Source organism: Globicephala melas, chromosome 21, assembly GCF_963455315.2.
Source record: "Globicephala melas chromosome 21, mGloMel1.2, whole genome shotgun sequence".
NCBI classification, from domain to species: Eukaryota; Metazoa; Chordata; class Mammalia; order Artiodactyla; family Delphinidae; genus Globicephala; species Globicephala melas.
The window spans coordinates 28,514,671-28,519,484 of NC_083334.1; the positions used below are offsets into that span (position 1 = coordinate 28,514,671).

Consider the following 4,814-nt stretch of genomic DNA (forward strand, 5'->3'; position numbering starts at 1 on the left):
CACATCAAGACAATTTTGAGAGTAAAAGTAGATGCCATTAACAATTATGCTGGGGAAATGAGCATAAACCTGGAATGAATTGGACAAACTGGGAAGTACAGTCACCATATAGGGAAGGGACCAGTTGCTTAACCTTTCTGTACTATTTTTTTTCTAACTATGTGTATGCCTTTATATATATAAAAAAATCCTTCATTGTCTTGCCTTTTTACTTTTTCATATGTCCAAATGATGTGACTCCTTGTCTGTCTGCCTAATATGTTTTTGAACTCCTAGAAAACAACAGTCACGTCTGACTCATCTTTTGATAACAGCAGAGAGACTAGTTGTCATGCCCGTTGAGTTAGCAGACTAACCTACTCCTTCTGAGTTCCTTATATGGCTTTCACATTTTACTGCATATTTTTTTCAATTAGTCAAAAATATCTAGTAGGTACGAGTCCTGGAGATGGAAAACAAACAATTCCTAAAGGGATGATAAGCATCACATGAAAGGAACTCTGCTTTCTAACTGTCCAAAACATGAGGACACAGGTTATTTTGTTTGATCTTCATGAGAACGTTCCTTGGAGAGACTGTACTGTATTTATCTTGCAGATGAAGAAGAGGAAGTTCAGAGAAGTCAAGCAGTTTGTCAGGAGTCACACAGATTTTTAATAGGAGAGTTAAGCCCAGATCACAAGAATGTTAATTGCCATCCTGATTCTCTGCCCATCACTAGCACCGCCTTTCCAATGAATCATTTTCCTATCTTCACTGAAGAGTCCTGGCAGAAGTAGGATTTCTGACTGCAAACAACAAACTCTGTATTCTCCTTTTCCATTTTCTCCTCCGGTCTGGCTCCTTTTCATTCTATGCTGCCAGTTCCTTATGATTGAAATTTGAAAGCACGTAACTGTTAATCTAGGAGTGATGAAAGAGTTTCATTTCTCAGAAGAGTCAGTACTCATCATCAGCTGTGACAAATGAGCCCCTAATATCCCCTGATCCCATTATATTGTGATTAATTGTGCCAGTTTAAGTCAATAATTCATTTGTTAAAAATAGGCCTGCAAAGTATCATTTGTCTCATGGGAGATATCAGAATAAAAAAAATTCATTTGCTACTTCTCATTAAATTAGTGTTGGAAGTTATATTGAAGAGCCCTGTTCATCAAATACTTATTGCAGGCTGATTTGATAATAAGTTGTATTTGTCTAAAATTATGTCTGCTAACTGTCATAATGGTCTGCATTTTCCCCGTGTTAATGAAGGAATAAAAATCTAAATATGTACATGACTGGAGAAAAGGATGGGACTTGAAACTGGGATTAGAATAATTCCTAAATGGTCTGGCTTTCATTGCATTAAAATTAAAAAAAAGGAAGTGAGAGAGAAATTGAGCAGAGTGTTCTCCTCCTGGGCCTGGGACTGTCCAGGGAGGTGCTAAGCTGGTTTCCTATGAGATGGAACTTCCTCATTGTCTCTTATCTAGAAATTATTATAAATGGTGCCGTCAGCCTCACTGGGCCAGTAAGACATTTTCAGCTATAAATGATTTTAAAGAAGATAGAACTGAAGAGCAGATCCAGTGCAAATGATAATGGTCACCATCAAATGAGACACAGGACTCACGTCTTATTATTTCCAAAGCAATATCATAGCCACTATGGAAAGATGGCTCAAATGCTCCTGGAATATCTGGATATGAGATGGGGGATGATGACTTACATGACAGATGCTTCTGAAGGTGAGGCTGCTTTCTCAGAACTTGGGGTGTTTGGGACTGGGTAGAGGCAAAGGAAGAATGAAAAGTGGGGTGACTCTAACACGACAGGGCAGAGCAGCGAGGGTATGAGGCCACGTACCAGGCACATATTGGGAACTTCATATCTGATGGATGAAAAGGGAAAGAGAGAAAAAAAGCAGAAGGGAGAGAGGAGGCAGGATACATATGGGGGAAGGGAAAGAGTGAAAGAACAGAGGAAAGTGGACTGACCACAGCAGACCATCGTGCTTTCTGGGAGCAGCTCTGAATGGCCGGTCCTGAGACCAGCTACCCAAGCATAATGTGTGAAGAGTTTGAAAATTTCAGACTCATGGGCTCTGAACTCAATCAACCCCCCTCCCCAAATCCTTCTTATTAGGCTCAAAATGGTACCCAAAATAATGCATTTTTAAAATGCTCCTCAAGACACTGTCCGTGCGAATACCTGGCCAGAGAGGGCCAAAGCTATGGTGGCTGTTAGGTTGGGAAAGGAGACAACCATGCCAGCAGGTCTGATATGTGCATCTGTAAGAGTGCATGTGGCCAAAGAAGAGGAGTCCAAGGAGCAGCTAGTGAAACCAAAGCAGCTCCCCATATATACTGCGCCACCTCTCCAGTCTAAATATGTTGAAGAACAGCCCGGTGACTAACAAATGGGCTTTGCATCCATTCGCACTACAACTGGTCATTATATTGGCTGGTGCAAGGGTGTTTATGTCTTTGTGAAAATGGGATAATGGATACAGTACAATTTGGAAAAGATGCATATGTCTATTTGAAGAATCCACCTCGAGACTTTCTTCCGAAAATTGGAGTGATTACAGTTTCAGGATTGGCAGCCTTCATTTCAGCGAGAAAAGGTTCTAGGTTTAAGAGAATTGCTTATCCATTGGGACTGGCCACTTTAGGAGCAACTGTTCTCTACCCTGTTCAATCAGTAATGATTGCAAAGGTAACTGGGAAAAAGGCATGTGCTATAAGCCAGCAAATTTATGAAGCAGTTCAATCATTGTGGACAAAAAACAACAAAAAGGAGTCATTTCCTGAACCAAAAGAAAAAACTAAGCTAGGAAGCTCTGATGAAATAGAAATACCTGCAAAAACAACTCACAACCTTTGTGCCTTGCCAACAGAACTCAGCTCTGAAACAAAGACCAAACCAGAATCCACCTCAGGTGCTACACAGTTTATGCCTGACCCCAAGCTCATGGATCACAGGCCGTTCCATCCGGAGATGGAGGTATGTACGGCACTAGAAGCTGAAGTAGCCTGCACAGAGAACTACAAGATGTGTGAAGTTGCAAATAATGATGAAAAAAATCATGTAATGGGTAACTGTGTTGCATAGAGTATAATTTAAACCAAGTTTTTCCCTTATATCTTTGAATGTACAGTTAGACAATTCACATAAGTGATTAAAACACAAATTGAATACAATCCAAACAATATTAAATGATAGATGAAGACACAGAGGTAGAAGTATTAGGATGCATTTGGTGACTTTTAAGGGTATTTATAAAAAAAATAAAAATAAATATATGAACACAGATGAGACTAAAATCTGAAAAAATATGTATGTGTATCTATAAATATGTATACATTTGCACATATATATTTGCTTTAGCTTTTCTGAATTAACGTCAGCTAAATTAGAATAGTGTGTGGAAGGATGTGTTCCCTCCTCCTCTTTGTTTTTCATTTCCCAGAGTTGGAATAAAATATCCATATTTTATGACAAAAAGAAAAGAAAAGAAAAGAAAATGCTCCTCAGGTGACACTGCTATACGGTCAAATTTGGAGAGGCAAAGGGAATATTTGTATGCTTGGGTAGTCACAAAATATGACTCAGGCCACTTCGGATGACAAAAAAATGACATCATTATGAAGACAAGTTTAAGGGGTTATATATACATACGTTAAGCAAGAGGAAAATGCCATTTAGAAAAGAAAGTATTGAGGAGATGCTGGTCACTCAGCCTCTCTGGACTCTTCTGATTATGCAAAAGTAACAGAAGCCTAATGATTAAGGGAAATCCCACCCAGAAAACTTCCACGATATTCTCTTTGATGCCTCAGAAGAGAATGGAGATCCTGAGATGGAGAGCAGGAGAGGAAATGAGACAGTTCTAGAGCAATGGTAAAAGCCGTCCCAACCACTGGCAGGACCAAGGTATTTCTGAAAACTTTTCTATGGCAAGAAAGCTGAAAACATGGCTTCACGTTACATGTGCATCTGTACTATCCAGCAGGGCTCTCCATTACACCCCAAATATCACCAAGTCTATTGCACACAATCGCATGGGCTTAGTGATGTTTGATGAATCAAGAAGGAAGGTGTGTCCATACATGAGGAAAGGTCCTGTAGGGAAGGGACAGCAGAGGTGGGGACTGAAAAAGAATATGGAATATAATCTGAAAGAAAACATATATAGATGTATAACTGAATCGCTTTGCTGTACACCTGAAACTCACACAACAGGGTATGTCAATTATACTGCAATTAAGAAAAAATAAAAAGAGAGAGAGAGAGAAAGTAGAGGCCCGTGATTCATTCCAGAGCAGGAACTTGGTGCAAAAAGTGACCGGACAAATCAAGCCTTACCCTGCACTTCTTTTTAATCCTGGAAACTTCTGGATTCTTCAAAAAAATATTTGGAAGGGTATTGGAATTCCCACAGGTAGGCTTCTATTATCTTCAGACAAAGGATTTGTACAATAAAAGTATTTTTACTTCTTCTACTCAAAATTCTTTTCACGTGGTGACTGCAGTGGGTTAGAGATATAGCTGAGAGAACTAGCCTCTGTATTTCCTGTGTTTCTTCTCTTTCTGAGGTGTTTCATTTGTCACCTCTTCTTTCTTCATAATTGACTCAAAATCTCTTCTTTTCTGATCTTTCTTAAAGGCAAGTAAAAAAAAATGGTAATATGTGAATCTAGTATTTCCCTTTAATGACTATTTATACCTATCCTAACCACATTCACTCATTTTTAATATTTGACAGAGGGGAAAATCACTGCCAGTATTCATATTTCCCTCTCTCTAATTTTAGCCCTAGGCACTGAATT

General features: G+C 39.1%; 1 pseudogene; it reads left to right on the forward strand.

Moving 5' to 3' along the window:
- Positions 1–2,215: 2,215 nt before the first annotated feature.
- LOC115867866 (MICOS complex subunit MIC27 pseudogene) lies at positions 2,216–3,096 on the forward strand (annotated as a pseudogene).
- The last annotated feature ends 1,718 nt before the right edge of the window (positions 3,097–4,814 follow it).